The sequence below is a fragment of the Telopea speciosissima genome, chromosome 3 (genome assembly GCF_018873765.1).
Source record: "Telopea speciosissima isolate NSW1024214 ecotype Mountain lineage chromosome 3, Tspe_v1, whole genome shotgun sequence".
NCBI lineage: Eukaryota > Viridiplantae > Streptophyta > Magnoliopsida > Proteales > Proteaceae > Telopea > Telopea speciosissima.
In genome coordinates, this window is record NC_057918.1 from 57,126,379 (window position 1) to 57,147,289 (window position 20,911).

Consider the following 20,911-nt stretch of genomic DNA (forward strand, 5'->3'; position numbering starts at 1 on the left):
CTTTCAAGGGAGAACATGAAAATTTGGAATGGCATGGAATTGAATTGATTTTGGTTTAAACAAGTAAGAAAATTTTTCTATCTAATCCATTGCAAGCTAGAGTGAAGAATGCATGCACAGCATGTGCATAGTGAAAAAATACTACGATTTTGAATATGAACTGAAAACAGACTCCTATCATGAGTAGGAGTACTTACAAAAAGAAAACAAAGCAATTAATTTCTTGCCTCCCCCTCCCCGCCATGTAATCCCCAATTCTAGATTCACACTCTGAAGTTGAAAGCAGCCACAACCCTCAAAATCAGGCAATTAAGAGCAATGCAGTGAGGAGAACTAGCCAGAGGTTAGGAGGGTACTTGATATTCCTTGAGGCCTTGCACAAGCTCAAAAGATTTCGTTGATTCATCAATTTCCAATAAGAAACTGTAGAAATAATGTACTGCAGAACCCTTCTGGTGTGCCACCTAGGTTTCTATGTGGAAAAGAATCTCTGTGCAAGGTTCTTTTGCTGCTTATCAGTATGGAAAATCACAGCCCTGATCCATTGAAACATACATGCTGTTGATATTCTTTTCTTTCATGAGTTCATATGTTGTGGAAGTAATTTGACCAATACTATGTTGTTTGTGATCATCTGTTTTTGTTTCTGATCTTGTTTCTCTTTTCCCCCATAACATTTTTGTACAGATGAAGGGAGAGAAGGAACTCATTGAAAAAGTATTACATACAGAAATTAATATTTTCCTTTCAATTAGAGATGGTAGTGCACTTATGCAGCATATGGAAGATTTCTACTACATCTCATTGTTGGAGGTACAAACCTCTTTCATTTTGTCCATGCTGTTTCATTGGGTTGCATTGATTTTATTAGTTCCCTAATGTTCATTGTTATGATTGTGTCACGTATGAAAAATGTTTTGGATGTGAACTACTGAAGATGTGTTATTCATGTACCATTAAGTTCTAACCCTGTTGAGAAATTAAGCACTAAGTTGTACCGCAGGGTTATTTTAGTCTTGGATAATTTCTGCTTTATGTTTATGTGCGACTGCACATAAAGTAAGGGTGATGCTGTAATTTCTCTTGTTTTAGTTATTATAAATATGTCATGTGACTACCGTTTAGGGTTATTCTTGTAGCAATATCAGAACTGGTTAGAACAGTACCTGTGTATAGAAGGATGAAGAAGAAAAGAGAAGAAAAAAGAGAGAACTAGGGGAAAACCAAGCTCACAGTTGTGTAGAGACTAGAGATAGCACCGTTAGCCTAGGCAATATATTATATAATTAGTGACTCATAAGAATCATTGTTGATTACAAGTTTACAACTGAAACAAAGACAAGAACCCCCACGGTAGACTACTTAGTTTAACAACTTAACCCACGTTGCATGTTATAACCACTTATCCTAAAAGCTCAAGCTGTTAAGTAAGGGCTACAACAATGTATATCAACACACAAAACCCCCCTCCCCACGCACATGCAGGTCCACACACATGCGGCTCTGCATGTGACACCATCACTTGGCACCAAGGGGCACAACAACACATAACACAAACCCCTCGCACTTACCCGGGATTGAAGACCCGACCTCCTGGTTCTGATACCATGTCACAACTACTTATTATATCAATAAACAACACCGCACATGATAAACATCGCCATCACTACAACTTCAATACTCTCCCTCTAGCTGGTACATAAACATTGTTGCATAAAGGTTGTCATTGTTGGCAACCAAGTGCAGATCAGTGATGAGAAGGCCATTTGGTGTTGTAGCAGCAGCTTCGCGGAATTTTTTAGCAGCCTTATAACCAAAATCTGGAGGATCTCAAAACATGAGTAGTGAAGATCCTTGAGTCAGCTTACCGGGAAAATTTAAATCATGATAAACCGATGTCGGAGTGGGAAGTTATGGAATGATCTTCAGGCATGGTGAGATAGTTGAAGACAGCAGTGGTTGCACATCAGTCAGGTTCAATCCAATTTTTGGGAACCGTGCATTCCACCTTGGTTGAAGTTGTCTTCATACGAAATGTAGCTCTTCGAGTCTTCTTTCCAATGCCGCTGGAATCGGGTCATTTAGAGTTCGGATGAGGCAAATATGGAAGTTTGAGTGGACAGAGGTAAAATTGGCTGACCCCTCAACTTGGCCAACCGCCCCGACCTGACTGGGCTGACTGAGCTGAATACTCTGACCGACCTATTAAAGTATCAGACTGGATGGACGTTGCAGTTCACCCATCTTTGAGTAGACTTTTGAGCATGATCCGAGCATATTCTGGAGTAGACTATTTCTGGGTAAATTGTCGCACTTTGAGTCTTCTTTCATATGCAACAAGAATCAGGTCATTTGAAATTTTACACAAAGTTATTCTGGTCAGACTGAGCAAAGGTCAATCTGCCAGACTGATTCCGGTCCAATTTGAGTGACTGAACCAAGCTCAATTTTGGATTGTTTTGGGGGCTTTTTAAGTGAATCTTAATGTTCATTTTCAGCAACTCTTCCAGAAAAAAAAAAGTGGAGAAAAGAAAGAGACAATGAGTGATTGTGAGCTTGTGGGAAAGCATCGAAGAGCTTCAAATCTCCCTATGCCTAACACTTGTGAGCATTATTGAAGGAAGATAATGGTGGGTGAACTCCATTAATGAAGAAAGTGAAACTTTGATTGTATTTATTGAGAAACTACAAAAAGAGGAAGAAGACAAGGAAGCCAGAAGAAACTGTGGTCCTCCCTTTATTGCAGTGCACTTGAAAGCTCAAGTCTCTCCACCAAGGGCAGAGTTGATAGTTTCAGTGGGCTCCATTTCATCTCAAAGACATCTTAGACATCCTGTATGTGGGTTGTAAGCATTCTTAGCTCTATATTTTCTTTCGCTTCATCCCATATCTATTGTATGCTAGTGATAGGTGGATTATTGTGTTGAAAGACCTATCCTAGACTGTGGAAAATTGAAGGGCATTGTTATAAGCCCAAAAACCTTTATTATTGTAAAGGGGGTATTTAGTGGGTGTTGAATACTAGAAGTGGGTGCTCCTGGTAGTGGGTGACATCCTTGTATTGGCATTTTTAATGCCCTCTCAGTTCTATGCTAAGTATACCTGGGTGTGGGTGCTCCCAGCTGTAGGTGTAGCAAAATTTGAGTATTGAGCAAATACAAAGCCCTAGTGGCATTGCTCCGTGGATGTAGGCAACTTGCTGAACCACGTACATCTTTTGTTGTGGGTGTATTTGTTTATGTTGTGTATAGTTGTATACATCAAATTTTGTAGTTTGTGGGTTGCAGGATGGGTGTACACACCTTGTAAAGCCTTTGACAGTCAAGTTGGGGTGTGTACACGACTCTGTGATCAACAGTTAGTGCCAACAGATTCAACCAGCACAGTGTGCAAAGGAAAATTAGGAAGAAAATTATATCACTGATTCATCCCCTCTCAGTAATAGCCATCAAACAACAAACATCACCCCACACCCAGCTTGGAACGACCCTCAAGGAAAGCTAAACGAAACAATGCCTTGGTGAACATATCACCAAGCTGACTCCCAAAACCAACAATGGTGTAGCAATCAATTTCTTCATCACAACATCTCTCACAAAATGACAGTCAACCTTGATGTGCATAGTGTGCTCACACAATATAAATGGCTTCTTGGTTATCACAAAACATATCAATAGGTTTCGTAATAGAAATGCTAAGCTCCTGAAGAAGAGACTTCAACCACATTAACTTAGCTACAAATCTGCAATATGAGTAATAGCTCTATACTCAACTTCAGCACTAGACCTCGCTACTGTGGTTTGTTTCTACTTTTCCAAGTAACAAAATTTTCACCAACAAAAGTACAATATCTACTAGTATATCTCCTATCACCTTCAACACCGGCCCAGTTAGAGTCAGAGTATCCACTAAGATCAACATTTCTATTAGGTTTGTATATAAGACCTTTCCAGTAAGATAACGCAAAACTCAACAAGCTGCCTCCCAATGAGCCCATTTAAGTGACTACGTAAGTTGACTTATAACTTCTACTGTAAAAGAAATATCTAGTCTGGTCACAATAAGATAAATAAGTTCACCAACCAGCTTCTTGTACTAATGCTTATCTATAAGCTCCTCACCATCATTAGCCTTCAAACTTCTGATGTGGATCCATAGGTGTATCAATGGGTTTGGATGCTAACATCTCAGTCTTGAACAAAAGATTAAGCACATACTTTCTCTGATAGAGATTAATGCCTTTACTACTCACAATTTCAATCCTCAGAAAATACTTGAGGGTACCCAAATCTTTTATTTGAAAATGCTATCGTAAAGATTTAACCTCACCAATACCAGAAGACTCATTCCCAAAAATAATAATATCTTCCAACATATACAAACAGAACTGTCACCCTGGAATCACAGTGACAAACAAACACTGAATGATCTGACTAACACTGGGTAAATCCACACTAAGTAACAACCTTGCGGAATTTATCAAACCAGGCTCGGGGAGAGACCATAAATTGCTTTATGAAGTTTTCACACTTTACCAATGCTCCCCCCCCCCCTGCGAACAACATACCCAGGAGGTTATATACTCCTCTTTAATCAAGTCACCATAGAGAAAGGCATTTTTTATGTCCAGCTGATACAACAGGCAATCAAGATTAATAGGTGTAAAACCTAACACGATGCAGAGAATAATGGAAATAAACGCAAACACAATCACACAATGCGCACAAGGATTTACGTGGTTTGGCAAGGTTGCCTACGTCCACGGTGAGATGAGATCTGTTTCACTATCAATGGAGAATAGGGTTACAGTCGCTCGTTCCTCACGCCTCTCTCAGATTTGCATTACTGAGAAAGAACTCTCGCTATAGATTTATAGTGAAACCCTATACATTACTGAGAAAGAACTCTCGCTATATAGTATACAGGAAATTACCGAAATATACCCATATAGCCCCCGGAGTCTCCACATAGCAGTCCATCATCAGAAGTCAAGACACCAAACCTCAACAAATAGAAGATGAAACGGGTGATTTTTGATCGTCTAAGTCTTATGAAAGATGAAGTGGGTAATTTCTCACCGTTTGAGTCTTATGAAAGATAAAGCGGGTGATTTCTAACCGCCTCAGTCTTATAAAAGACGAAATAGATGATTTCTGACCATCTGAGTCTTATGAAAGATAAAGTAGATGATTTCTAACCGTCTGAGTCTTATGAAAGATGAAGCGGGTGATTTCTGACCGTCTGAATCTTATGAAAGATGAAGCGGGTGATTTATGTTCCCCCTCCCCCTTAATTTGACGAATTGTAACAATACAGTGGAAGACTGGGAAGAAGTCAAATCATCCACTTTGCCTTTGGCATTAATATTAATTTTGACAGCCTGCGCCCAGAGTAGATAATTTGAGGCACCATTCAACTTAATAAAGGTTATTTGAACATTGACAGAATCCACAAAAGGTTTAAAATCACCCGTTTATAATCAAACAGATATAACTTCAGCACACAGGGAAGAAACCAAATAATTGCACTGAACTAGAATTCTAGTCTCCAGATTAACACCACAATGTAATATCAATCACAGGTAATATTAGGGAGCCACACCATCCATAGCCCTTACATAACTGAAAAAGGCCAACTGCAGGGAGAAATAGTTTCTCTCTGCACGGAGAACAGGAACCCCTGAAATCGCAGGGGATAGAGGGTTCATCTTGCCCTGAATTTATGATGAATACTCTTATGAATACAGAGAAAGTAATCACAAAGTTGCACAGAAATCTGATGACAGAACGATGGCTTCTTGAAAAACCCCTTTTCAAGATTAGGGTTTGTCCAGAAGTTGCAGAAATCTTATCTGATGACCAAGAAAAGGAAAAATCTTACTTTGATATGATAGTTTCAGACAAGTATATCATCTGCAGGAGAAGAGAACAGCACAGCTATATCAATCATCAACCGTTAAAGAAACAACACCCATGCGTAGAAACCCTCTGCATAGGGCAGAAATCAGCAAGATGGCAGTAAATTTCAGCAAGCAGTGTAATGCAGGTGGCGGAAGCGTGAGACTGGGAAAGGTAAATTACACACTCTTAAGGTGTAAGAAAGGCCAACAAGTATGGCCACAAAAGTTGGTACTAAGAAGGAGAAATTTGCACGACTCTTCAATGTTGTGTCTGCTACTCTTCTAGGATGCCGAGGGATAGAGAAAAGCTTCAACTCTTCAAGGTTTTTTAAGGTTGAACTCAATCTTGGTTCAAAGGAGAGAACTAATCATGGTTCTAACAAAATGCACAAAGCAATTTTCATTTATCAAATTCTAGTCTCTGTTACAAATGACAATAGTGAGGCCTTTTATAGTCAAATACAAGAAATCTTAATAGTTACTACAACATCTTAGCCCTTGACTCCATCAATGGTTGAGATCAAAAGAAGAAAGGAAAAGCCCTAAATATTACATAAGAGAAAATACTAACATAGGGGGCTATCTCCCTACTCAAGCTTTCCTCTGTAGGCGTCACATCCAAGTTCCAACTGCTTGCTGCCTTTGCTGGAACAACTTTGAAGACTCAGATCACCTGTTCTTTAAGTACCCTACCTCCAGAGCCATCTGGAAAGGCATTTTGGCCAAGTGTTGGCCTGCTCAAAGAAGGATTCTTCCTTTCTCTACAGAATGGATTTGGGTTGACATGACCTTCGGAGGGTCCACTATTTGCGACACTGTTGGGAAGATGGCTTTCTGTGCTGCTCTAAACCACATATGGATGGAGCGAAATATCAGGAAATGGACCTCCAACTCTCGTTCTTATAAACAGATTTGGGATTCCATTTCCTTTGAAATCTCCTCCAAATTATTGTCAGTTCCCTATTCTTTATGTAACGACACCCCAAGGAACAGACTTATTGTTGTCTCCTGGGGTGTCCCTAATGTTTCTCTCTCCTTCAGCCGTCTCTAGCTGAAGTTTGGTTTAGCCGTGGGCTTTTGTAGCCCCCTTTGGGGGCCCCTGTTTCCTTTCGTTCCTTGGTAATGAATTCTTTATTCACCCAAAAAAAACATAGGGGGCTGCAACATAAGGGGGGCTTCACTTTGTAGTCTTCAAGAAAACTCTTGGGAAGTGCATGTGAAGAGAATGAACCAAGAGATCATTGGAAGAGGTGTGTTGGAATATGTATTCCAAAATACTGTGGGGGTATTCTTGTCCTTTTGGGGTAGTTTTTATGTTATTAAGTGTAAGTCGGCTATGTGGGTTTTAGTCCCACATCGCCTATTTTAGTCTATTGTAACTTTGGCTTACCTATCAATTAATACAAGCAATTATTCTCTCATTCTCTCTTTTCTAGCCCACGATTCTGCCAACATGGTATCAGAGCAGGTCTGATCTAGGTTAGAAAGAAAGAAAAACCCCTCTTTTTCTTCAATCGACTTCTTCCTCTTTTCTCTCTCTCTCTCTCTTGGTTTCTCCTTCTTCTGGTTTTTAGCCTCTTTTTTCTTATAAGAGGGCAGCACTAATGAGGAAAACTTAAACCAATGATTTAGTTGCTGCCCTCCCACAACCAACCTATCGTTGACGGTGCAACCAATTTTTTTCTCGATTTGCCGTTGATCGAGGGGCTGGAGTTCAGGACTTCCCTATTTTTGTTCGGTTTCTCTTTTCTTGTCGTGAGGAAGATCTTTGATTTCTCTTTCAGAGCTATCGTTCTATTGTTCCTGTCGTTTGCTGGAATCGATTGAAGGTGTTGCTCTCAATTTGAATCTGAAGAACCCATAAATTTGGTTTTGCTACAATCTATTTGCTGACGACAGTATCGATTTGCTATTACCGTTGCTATGATGGTTTTCTGAGTTTTATTTTCGTGGGAACCGTATTGCAGTTGGGCTCACCTTTTATTTGGGTCTGAAAATCTGTTCTACCCACGGTTCCTTTGGTTGTATCAATTGGGGAATTTTCCTGGTTTCGATTACTTCATCATACTCTGTTTCAGATCTCGTTCTTGAGCCACCGCCAGTATCGTTACTTGTTTTTTGATGGGTTTTCCGCCTTGGTGAAGAGTAGGAAGGTTGAAGAATCTGATGATTGATATTTTGAATCGATGCTGATTTGCTGAAGATGATGTCGAAGACTTATTTGGTTCTTACCGTTTTCGACAGTTTCTAGTGGCAGAAAATTTTTCAGAATTAACCCTTGCCGTATGGTGGAGTTCGATCAACTTGTGGTTTGCTGCCTTCGATAAAGAGAGACCTCACGAGATGGGTTCTCTCGTTGTTCTGGTTCCCCGCCTAGTTGGTCTCTGTTTCCACTCTTTCCATATCTGGACGACAAATCCTGTTCATCTTCTTTCGGATTGTTATTCATCTCAGCGATAAAATACATAATCGAGTTCACCTCGTTGTAATTTTGGTTTGATCTGCCCCTCAATCCACCGTATCCTGCTGGTTTTCTTCTTGTTGCGTGAAGGTTTCAATCTCCCTGGTTCTCGCTCCAGCCTCCAAATGGTTTCGTGAGGAAGAAGACTTCCTCTACAAATTGGTATAAAACAACAAGTGCTTTGGTTCCTTTCCATATTCCTTTGCCCCTTATTTCATTATTTGAATTTTCCATTTATACCCCTCCTTTTAGCATTAAGTTCCCCATGTCCTTATTTTACTTCTCATTCCAAGATTACCCTTTTGTCTTAGGTGATATTTGTAGTTAGATTTCATCTAAATTACAGTTATGCCATCCCTTATTCAACTTTATGTTATTTGCAATTCTGCCATTCCCCTATTTGACTTACCAATTGACCCTTGAAAATTTTGGTTTATTACCAGTTTGACCTTTTGGCTTGGATTGTATTTAAAAATGGATTTCAACCAAATTACACCCATCCTTTTTTTCCAACACCGTTCCCTTTCAATAATTCTAATTCCCTTTATATCCCATACCTTTGGTATTTACCCATAACACCTTTGGAAACTTCAAGTAAATTACAATTTTGCCATTCCTTCCTTTTTACTTACGTATAGCACCTTTGGAAAATTCTGGAAAGTTATGTTTTTGCCATTAGACCTGACATCATCTCCATTATTTGTTCACGTGTATTACTACACTTGAGGGGGGGATTATGTACAATACACCTGCAAACATTGCAGAACGCAGAACTTGTAGGAACATTGGTGCAAAACATAGAAGATCAGTTTTCTCCACCATTGCCATTGGGTATCCTTCGTTATTGGGTTGAGTTTGCCGTAAGGGGGAGATTGAAGTATTGAAGAGTATTGAAGAGTATTGAAGATATTTGGTTGTTGCCTATTTGAGGACTTTCAGTTGGGTTGATCTGAGTTTTTTCATTTATCCGATTCGATTTGTTTTATTTGCTTGCTGCTCTAGTTATTTCACTTCAAGATTCTATGTCACTATGACAATCTGAGATTCATCACTGGATAGCTATTGAAGATCGTTGAAAGCTGCCTTTTTTGGAAGACATTCCAGTCCCGGTTTGCTGATCAAGTCTGCCCAAGTTTTGAAGATCAATTTTTTTCAAGTTCTTGAAGGTTTATTTAGGAGCTGCATTCGTCTTGAAGTTGGATTCTGCTACAACTTATTTTTCCCATTTTGTTCAAGTTGGGCATTAGTACCTTGTATGCGCCAACTTGAGGGGGAGTGTTAGCATGTTAGCATTATTGCATTATTATGGAGTTCTTTTTTCTTTAGTTCAAGCTGGATCTTCTTTCTTTAATTATTTGTATAATCCAGCTTGAGGGGGAGTGTTGGAATATGTACTCCAAAATACCGTTGGGGTATTATGGTCCTTTTGGGGTAGTTTTTATGTTATTAAGTGTAAGTCGGCTATGTGGGTTTTAGTCTCACATCGCCTATTTTAGTCTATTGTAACTTTCCCCTCTATTATAAATAGAGGGGCTTACCTATCAATTAATACAAGCAATTATTCTCTCATTCTCTCTTTTCTAGCCCACGATTCTGCCAACAAAGTGCTTACACATCACCAAGCACTAAGGAAGGAGAAGAGATCTAGAGAGACTTCTCATAAGATGAAATCCCGTATACACAGTCAGTCCTGACACACTTTACCAAAACGGCCATAAATCCTTGTAGAAAATAGCAAATCATGCACTGTGTTTTTTTTTTTTTTGCTGGAAAGTAGACTTCTATATCTTTCCATCCATATAGGGTTCATGGTCTAATTCCTTCATAATTGGTACAGGTGTCATTGTGAAGTTGACCCAAAATTGTTGACTGCAATTGTTGTTGCTTATTGGGATGAGCCCCACTTGCATGGACTCCACTTGTATGAGACTTAAGATGGACTTGTGCCATTTTTGCTTGAAGTCTTTTGTATTTTCTAAGAGTATAACTATGGTCCATTTGTTGGCCACATGGGTGCGGGCGTGGCCTGCATTGCAGTGCATGTAGTTCTTCATGTTTCATCAACTAATGTTTAATAGAAACAATGCAGCAGGGATTGCTGCAAACCAAAAAGAAGAGAAATCCTAAAGGAACTCCCAAAATAGAGAAGCAGGGTTTACAAGTATTGATCAGACCTGCTCTAATACCATGTAGCAATATCAAAACAGGGTAGAACAGTACCTGCGTTTAGAAGTATGAAGAAGAGAAAGAACAAAGAACTAAGGGAAACCCTAGCTCACAGCTTGTATAGAGATAGCACCGTGAACCTAGGCAGTGTATTATATAATTAGTGGCTCATAAGAGTCATTGTTGAATACAACTTGTTAGAGTGGGAGGATATCCCTCTCGGGATTAGCGTCAGGGAATAGTGTTAATCCCAAGATGGGCTCCCCTCTTTTCTTTTGTTTTTCCTTTTCTGCCCCTGTACTCAACCCTACATCTATATATATCTCTTCTCTGGCCCTCTCTCATTAAGTGAGAGCAGCCAGCTTCTTGCTCTCTTGATCTCTCTCTTCTCCTCCTTCTTTCTCTCTTTCTCTGCATATTTTTCATTATTTACATGGTATCAGAGCAATCTGATCAATAGATACACGCTTCATTCTTTTTCTCTCGGTCCTTCATTGTCTCTACAACCAACGAAAGCAAGGGGACAGACTGTGATCGATTCTTAAAGACTCTTGGCTTCTTTTCTGCAGCAGGGGGTGTTCTCACCCCTCTTTTGAAGTCGTGAAGGTGCTTGTGATGGCTTGAATACATTGAGATTTCATACTAATCAGGTTCGATGTCTCTTTGGTTGTTTTTGTTACACATTGGTTGTGATTAGATCGGCACTTATGGTCGATATTGCTGGAATTTGTGAAGTTTAATATGGAAATCGATTCTTTCATTTTTTTTTGTGGGGGGGGGGAATGCTTGCTGGTTTGAACTCGATACTGGTGGAATTCATTTTTCAGATCGATTTTAATCGATTTTTTAGGGCAAATTGGTGTCTGTTTGACCTATTGCTGTTCGGTATTGATTCCATTTGAGTTTGTCTGCTGCTGATTTTTTTAGTGCTATTTGGGGGTTTGTCTGGTCTATATCTTGTGTTATTTGGCTCTATTTTCTTGCTGGTTTTGATGGGTGACGCACAGAAGGATGCAAAATTGGTGACTGAGGTGGTATCCTCTTCATCCACTTTTTTTACTTCCAAGAAGTTGGCAGTCATAATTTTTGGCAATGGCAGAAGATTGTGTCATTGGTTCTCACAGGAAGAGGTGATAAACATCACTTGACAGGGATGAAACCTGAGGGTACAGATGAGACTACATGGGAGATTGTTGATTCCCGTATTTTAGGTCAAATGCTGAACTCCATGGATAAGAATATTGTTGATCTTGTGACACATATTAATACCGTCAAGGAGCTGTGGGATTACTTGGCTGTGTTATATTCTGGACATAATAATCTTTCACAGATTTATGAGTTGTCACAAAAATTTTATCGTGTTGATAGAAAGGGTTGTCCTCTTACACAACACTATGTTGATTTTAAACGAATGTATGAGGAGTTGAATGCCCTACTGCCCATTACATCTGATGTGACACAAATGCAGAACCAACGTGAGCAGTTGGCAATTATGAGTTTCTTAGGCAGCTTGGGACCAGAGTTTGATTCTGTTCGATCTCACATCCTTGGTGATGACAAGGTTCCCTCTCTTGCAGACACTTTTTCATGAGTTCTCCGTGTATCTCAAGACACTACCCATGATTCTACTTCTGATGATAGCACTACACTTGTTAGTAGTGGCCGTGGAGGAGGCCGTGGTACTGGTAAAACTCAAACTTCTGGTATACCTCCATCATCTGGTGCACAGGGCATATCTGATAAGTCTGATAAATCTGGTTCTGTGAAGACCTGCCACCATTGTGACAAACCTGGTCATATCCAGCGTTTCTGTTGGAAGCTTCATGGCAAGCTTTCTCAACCAAAGGTTGCCAACACTGCTAATACTAAACCTGCAGCCCCATTCTTGCCTATGGAGGAGCGTCATGTGACTTTGACTATGACAGAGGAGGAGTATGCTTGGTATAATCAAGCCAAGGCATCTCAGGAGTCTTCTTCCACTGCTACTTTTGTTTAGACAGATAATGCCACTACGTGTCTCTTCACTTCTAGGCCCTGGATTATTGATTCAAGAGCCTCAGATCACATTTTTGGAATTTCAGGTATCTTTTCCTCCTTACAGACCTCTTCTTCTAGTGTTACCCTGGCTGACGGTTCCTTTGCAACAGTTAAGGCATTGGTATTGTTCAGCCCACATCCACCTTGTCTTTGTCTTTAGTATTATATCTACCTAAATTCCCATTAATCTCTTGTCAGTTAGTCAACTCACTAAGGCATACAATTGTTCAATGCCCTTTTTCCCTAATGCTTGTGTTTTTCAAGATCTCCAAACAAAGAGACGTTTGGTAGAGGCAAAGTATCGGGGGGGTTATGTCTTCTTGAGGACATACCTTCTATTGCATGTCCGAGTACATTATCCCCCCATAAGATACATTGTCGGCTGGGTCATCCTTCGTTATAGAGTTTGCAGAAGCTTTATCCTAGTTTTCATTCTCTTTCAGTTTTAAATTGTGAGTCGTGTCAGTTTGTGAAGCTCCACCGTGTGAGTTACCCACCTAGAGTCAACGGGCCACACCACCTTTTTCTTTAGTTCATTCCGATGTGTGAGGCTCTTTTCTTGTAATGTCCAAACTTGGATTTAAGTATTTTGTTACATTTGTTGATGACTACTCTCGTTTACTAGGCTTTATTTAATGAAATGTCGGTCTGAATTATTTTCTATATTCTCTGTCTTTGTTGCTGAAATTAAAAATCAGTTTGGTTGTTACATCAAAATTTTATTTAGTGATAATGCTCGAGAATATTTTTCTGTCCCATTTACTGTCCTTATGACTACTCATGGTATTGTTCATCAATCTTCTTGTCCTGACACACCCCAACAGAATGGTGTGGCAAAACGGAAGAACCGTTACTTGATGGAAGTCACCCAGTCCCTTCTCTTTGAAATGAAGGTGGCCAAATCCTTTTGGGCTAATGCCGTTTTGACCGTATGCTATCTTATCAATCACATGCCCTCTGATCTTTTAGGTGGTGGATTCCTCATACTTTACTTGTTCCTTCCAATCCTCTTTTTCATTTACCACCCCCTGTGTTTGGGTATGTCTGCTTCATTCGGGATCATCATCCCAGGTTATTCAAGTTAGACCCTAAAGTTATTAAATGCTTTTTTGTTGGATATTCCCGTGTTCAGAAGGGGTTCAGTGCTACTCTCCTGTTCTTCGTAAATATTTCATCACTGCTAATGTATCGTTCTTTGAATCTCAGTCCTATACGGATGAGTCTGTTGTGGAATCTGGTTTGGATGATGATATCCCTACATATATTGTTCAGTCTCATGTGCATACTCTTGCTCTTAAAAATGTTTATAGCCGTCATCTGAGAGCAGAAGCTGCCCCTATTGATCCTCCGCCTACTGCCACGTCTTTGCCGTCTGCGGATCCTGCACCAGCCCTTAGTCTTCCACCCTCTGACTTGGATCTTCCCATTGCTCTTCGCAAAGGTACACATCGTTGTGTTCAACATCCTCTTTCATCCCACGTTTTTTATTCTAGTTTAACTTCTACTTTTCGGACATGTCTTTCCATTGTTGCATCTTATTCTATCCCTAAGACCATTGCAAAGGCTTTATCTAGTTCTGGATGGAGAACAGCTATGGAGGAAGAATTGTTGGCTTTGGAACATAGCCGGACATGGGATCTTGTTCCATTACCAACTGGGAAATCTACTATTGGTTGTCGGTGGGTATATGTTGTCAAAGTTAATGTTGATGGCTCTCTTGCTCGCTTGAAAGCCAGATTGGTGGCCAAAGGCTACACATAGGTGTATGGAGTGGAGTATTTGGATACATTTTCTCCAGTAACCAAACTTTCCTCTGTCCAAGTTTTGATCTTCCTTGCCGCATCTCATCAGTGGCCAATGCATCAACTGGATGTTAAGAATGCTAACTCAATCTCATTCCATGCCTTGGCTTCACTTTAGGCTTACTTGTTCATCCTTTGATGTAACAGAACACAGTTAAGGCCAGAAGGTTTTTCAGAAGAAGCGGTTAAACGGTGAGAGAGAAACAAAATTGATAAAGACTTTTGTAGGCCTTTTGCATGAGAGAGAGAGAGGGTGTGGCATCTGCAATCTGTGACACCTGTGGTCTACCTCGAGTCTCCATGTATTCACTATAGTCTTTTTGAAGTCCCAGGTGGCTTTTGCTTACGTCATAAAAGATGTGACGCTGCTAATTATTTATTTTTTTTTTTTGGTAATTGGGAGCTTTACATGTATATTTGATAGAAAGGGGAGGGATCGAACCGGGAAGGAGATAAGATACCAGTCAAGAGATTCGAACGCAAGACCTCTTGGTGAGCATGGGCATGAAACGCACCACGGCTCACCAACTGAGCTAAGCAGTTGTTGCTCAATGACGTTAATTGTATTTCTAGGATCCAGATCCTCTATGGCGCGATGCCCATAGCGGTCTGAGCGGCGTAGACTGAGCCGTGCGCATAAAGATCGTCTTACCCCTGTCCAAACATCATACCCGAACGAGGGTAAGGCGATCATTGCGTGCACGACCCAGTCTACACCGCACTGATCGCTACGAACAGCTGCGCCGTAGACGATCTGAATTGATATTTCTAATGCCACACTATATAGAAATACTTTAGCATCGGAATCCCGTAAATAAGAGGAAACGGGAAGAAAAAAACCTCACTTCAACAGTCTGCCTTGACAAGCTTAACATCCTTTCTACCAAAAAACCAAAAAAGACAAGCTTATCAACCATCCATCTCATTGTTATTAGTGAGTATAAACTTTGGATCAATTAGTTACACGTCAAATGGAAGCACGGAGCGGCACCAACAAAATTTGGGCTTATTGAATGTCAAATCTTAGAATTACCTCCATAAAATTTGGACTTGTTGAATCTAGGGCAAGAGTTCTCTATGGGGGAGTGTGGCATGCGTAGGTGGGCCAATGGAAGCACGGGATGGTATCAATATGGTGCCTCAACCCTCTGATACACCCTGCATGCATGTATTTTCTTTGACTCGAAAATCTAGAAATAGGCATCTTCAAGGGAAGGGTGAAATAAGAATTTGTCTTTCCTCTGGTTGATAAATTCAAAGCTCATCTAACTGGTTGAAAAGGAAAATGATTTCTATGGTTGGAGAGGTTCAGATGGTAAAGTTAGCGGTGTCATTTGGAGTAGTAACCCTAAACAAGCCAAAGGAATAACTATAAAGTGGGATTAGGTATGTAAACCTATTGAGGAAGGAGGTCTTGGGATTAGAAAACTAAAAGACAAATCAAAACTTGTTATGTAAGTTATGTTGGTCCATCAAGAACAACATGTCCTCTCTCGGGTTGTATATGCATGCTAAATACCTAATTGAGGATGGTCAATTGAAGAAATATACCATTGCATCTTCTATATGGTCTAGTATCAAAAAAAAATTGGGTATTTGTGTCCTTGAAGAAACACTGGATTTTGGGAGATGGCCTTAATATAAAATTATAGACCAACCATTGGTATAGAGAAAATTCATAGCCACAGTATTCCTCAATCCATCCTCAAGAGTAGCTGATTTTATTTGTAATGCTAGCTGGAATTTTCCATAAATTTCTTCAATTTTTTTGCAAAATGTGTTCCAAGAAATTTTTAAGATTAACATCAGTTCCCAAGCAGGTGGTGACAAGCGGATCTGGTCTTTAACTAGGGAATTAAGGACCTTCATAAGCTTGTTTAAATTATGGCAGACCTTCATAAGCTTGTCCATTCACCATCAAAATATGGCAGACCTTCATAAGCTTGTTTAAATTACCTTGGCCGAACAAATTATCAATGCAAGAGATGTTCATATGGTGGAGATCAAAGGCAGCAGTCGTCACATTGAAATATATTTGGTTGTCTGGATTTATGTTGAGTCCTATACATCTATGGTACGAGAGAAATAGTCGTAGATTTGATGGTATAGGTAGGCTATTCCATCATGTAAAGGACATCAAATTTCGAGACATCCGAGAAGCTTCAACATTTATGTCTTGCAAAGTCTCTACAGTTGATCAATTACGAGAAATTTGTTTGAGGTGGCATGGCAATATTCAATAGAGGCCTTTGGATGTCCTAGTATGGAAGAGTGATTTGATTTATATTGAAGGAATTAAAAGAGGCAAGTGCAAACCTAAAATAACATTAGGAGAAATGGTGAGTAAATACATGCATAGCGTATCAAGTATGATCTCGAATAAAGTTGATTGGAGGAAAAGGATCCATGTAGTTGTTGTAAAGTCTTTACAGTTGATGATTAATCTTTTCAAGATTCTTGGGTATTGTTGTTAAAAATCACTCTAATAGTAGGATCCCATAAGTCATTTGGAGGAAACCATACGAGGGATTTATCAAAACCAACATTGATGGTTGCTCTTTTGGAAATCCAGGACATTCAAGTACAGTTAGACTTTTCATCAATGCAAGAGGGATTCCTATTGAGAACGTGGTGGCAGATTCTCTAGCAAAAAAAATGTGAAAGATTGCAAGCTTTTTCTTCTTGGGATTCTAGCACTCTTTTGTTCAAGAGGATATTTATGGGACATTCAGGAGAGGTCGTGATTTAGATTTGAAACCTGATTTCAAGATGTATTTCTTAACTAGTTTGGGAAGCATCATGCGTTTTTTGAACGTTTTTTTATTTTTAGATATTTGCTGATGATAATGTCGAAGGTGGAACCTTATTCCATTCTGAGTTTCTTTGTTCCATGGTTTTTTTTTCCGCTAATGGCAATGTCAAAGGTGGGGTTAAAAATCATGTCCTTGCTTTGTATTTTTTTCCGTTTAGGTATGACCATAAATCTTGTACATCCTTTTAGCATTAATAATTATTTGCTGATCTTCAGCAAAAAAAAAAGATTAATTAATTTAAGGATGGTCAAATTATCCTTTTGGGGTACTATGAGATAGGACCTAAATGCCTATATTGCGCTCAATCTCTAGTTTGGAACATTATGCACATCACTTGAGCAACAAATTAAAGTGTTTGATTATATATGATTGCAAGTTATTGTAATGATGATAATACCCTTGAAACATAATTTTTTGACTTATCCACTAGTTGAATTATGTAAATTTCTTTTGCTTAATTTATTAACTGTAAATTATTAAACAATAACGACAACAACAACCAAGCCTTATCCCAACTTAATGGGGTCGGCTACATGGATCCTAAAAGAGACAATATAATAATAATAATAATAATAATAATAATAATAATAATAACGAAATAGAAATGGGGGAGGGGTAAACAACAATGACAAAACAAAATGGATGATAATAGAATAAAAACAAAGAAGTAGAACAAGGGGGTACCATACACATCGACACAAACTCTAGGGCATCAATCTTCCTTGGCTACGAACCGATTCTTAACTGCCCCCCACTCTGCTCTAGGGCTTGAAGCATCACAACAACAAAGTCCAACTAAATGGGATCGACTACAAGGATCTTTGATCTCCAATCAGCTCTATTTGAGGTCATACTAGGGGCAAGGCAGCTAAGCATGTCTTTCTTCACCACTTCTCCTAACGTTATCATAGGCCTGCCCCTAGTTCTTTTGGTTCCATCAATCAGGATCATGTTGCTCCTCCGAACTGGGGTCCTTGAAGGCCTCTATTGAACATGGTCATATCGCCTCAAACGACTCCCTCTAAGTTTATTATGTACCAGTGTTACTCCCAACCCAACTCTACTATGATCATTCCTTACTTTATCCTTCCTAGTTTTCCCACTCATCCATCTCAGCATCCCCATATTTGTAACACCAAGTTTATTTATATGGCTCCTCTTCACAGCCATCATTTTGCCTCGTACAGCATAGCTGGTTTGATGACAGTCTGATAAAATTTTATTTTAAGATTTAAAGGGGTACGCCGATCACACAGTATTCCAGTCACATCTCTCCACTTCATCCACCCTATTTTTAATCATTTGAGCAACATCATCATCTATACCGCCTTTCTTGTTTACGATTGATCTCAGATATCTAAAAAGCGGTCACTCTGGGAGATCTCCTCCTCAATATTCACCACTTCACTATTCGTCCTAGAGCTACTAAAGTTATACATCATGTATTCGGTCTTAATTCTACTTAACTTCAGACCTTTTGATTCCAAAGTTGCTCTCCATAATACATAATATGTCATACCCCGAACCCACCCCCTGGGAAGATCTGACAAGCCGGATACCCACGGTATCCAATCACCTCCATGATCTCAAAAGCAGTAAATACAACTCACAAACCATATATCCATAATAGAAAATGATTAAAGCTACAGAGAGCAGCGGGAAGCTAAAAGATTATCCACATGGAAATCAAATATTTATATATTTCAGTCTTTGTTTCTACACTTCATCTCATATTGTACTTTGTTTACATAACCTCTTTAAAGTTTTACATATTATGTACAATAAAAAACTTATTTATTCAAAGGTAAGTGTCCAGTACACCAAAAGAAAGATAAAAATGTTCAAACCATCAGGTCAATCACAAAGAAGCATAGTAATCACATTCATAAGAGGGATCATGCCCCTCGGGCTCCATCTCCGCATAGACCAAGTTGGTATCATCTTCTGGTACAGCATCATCCTCCCGCATAGGGATATCTCCACCTGCAAGATCATCTAAAAAAAAAAAGATTCCACGAGGGTGAGATTCACCAAGCCCAATGAGTGAATCATAAGTCATGCATGCAAATGCAACACAATGATCCTATATGCATGAGATCAGATTTTATTCTCTAGTCCACCTAACAACAAAACTAAATTACTAGGTAAGTAAGTACTACTACAATCCTCAATACATGTATCTCTAGTGTGGGCTTCTAACCCCTTCCAGTGATACACCCATTGAGTTGTCAAGAAGACCAGTCAGCTCCGACATCCCTTCCCAAGGTCAGCCCGACCAGCCTTCTATGTTACTACTGTGCTGCCACCAGCCCTATTAACTGATGGGCCAACCGACATCACCTGTCCTAATGACCCAATGAATCTACTGACCAACCAATACCCCTCCAGGACATTGACCTCACACAATTGTGATATCCAACACCTTAACCCCCTGTTGGCAAGGGTTTGTAGTACAAGTGATGATAATCCTAACCACATGCTTTCTATATGACATTGTAATAGTTGAGTGGTGTCATCCGCATCCCATAACTACAGGCCACCACCCTCCTCATTTCCAAACCTGCTACGGTATCTAATCTATTCATCTTATATGCATGCATTCCAACATAATACAGTATTTCAACAATTTCCATTCAAGCTCCATAATAACAAACAAGAATTTAAAGTGTTACAATATATTTATATAACTATAACAACACACACAACAATAGTATTACACCTACATGAATGGCATACCCCCACTCACCTTGGCTAAGACTTGATTGGTCTTCTGTTTGTGGGGTCCCGATTGGACTTCGATTCGCTTCGTCACACACGGGGTTATGACCTAAGTTAATTAAATCATTAGTATATGTTAAATATGGTTTGAGTGAGGTTAGAGTCCTAGGGTTTCCTTAATTTTTGGTTTGATCAAGGTTCAGGCCCAAAACAGGGCAGACAGCAACTCTGGTCGATTGGACTAGTTCTTCCAGATCGACCAAAGTGGAATGACCAGTCATGGCAGTTGTAGTAAAAGTGAGGAATTTCTTTTGGGGTTTACATGTGGTTCTATTCCAATGGTCCTAGGGGATGGGGGTCCCCAACTGATTGATTCCTAATTTGGCTCTAAGGTCCAACTCTGGTTGATTGGACTGACCCATCCGAATCAACCAATCACACAAATTGCAACAAGGCTGAAGGGATCATGGGGGATTTATGTGGTTTAATCTTAACTGCCCTCAAAGATAATTTCCAGGGTCTCAACCAAATTCTGGTTTCAAGGACGAACTCTGGTCGATTGAACTGGTCCATCTAGATGGACCAGAGTGGATCAACCAGACCATGTGTAGCACACAAATTTGAATGGTTACTGGGGATTTTTGCATGGTTCGTCCCAAATTGGACTAGGATGATGATCAGCAAGCATGATACATTCTAATTAGGTCTAATTGATGGTATTCCACAGACTTGAGATGGAATTCATTACGCATGATGGGTTGGGTTCATATTCCATCAAGACATTCATGCATGGCTACAGTTTGACTTCCAACATGCATCAATTATCCAAACAAAAAAGGAATAGATAGAATTAGGTCATCACAGTACTAAAACTAGGCTATTTGATTTGGATTGAGCATGCATGCATAGGAATTGAGTTCTATCTTACAAATCCATAATCTAAACTCATTAAATAGCATGGTAGGTAGTCATTTCCATGGTTGCAATTGGTGTTTATGATGATTTCAAGTTTAGG

The 20,911-nt window shown here is 39.6% G+C and overlaps 1 long non-coding RNA gene across 1 annotated transcript; it reads left to right on the forward strand.

Moving 5' to 3' along the window:
- The first annotated feature begins 688 nt into the window (after positions 1-688).
- LOC122656210 lies at positions 689-16,531 on the forward strand. Its single transcript, XR_006332060.1, has 3 exons — positions 689-813; positions 11,629-11,633; positions 16,498-16,531. It is a non-coding gene; the product is annotated as an uncharacterized LOC122656210 (long non-coding RNA).
- Positions 16,532-20,911: the final 4,380 nt, after the last annotated feature.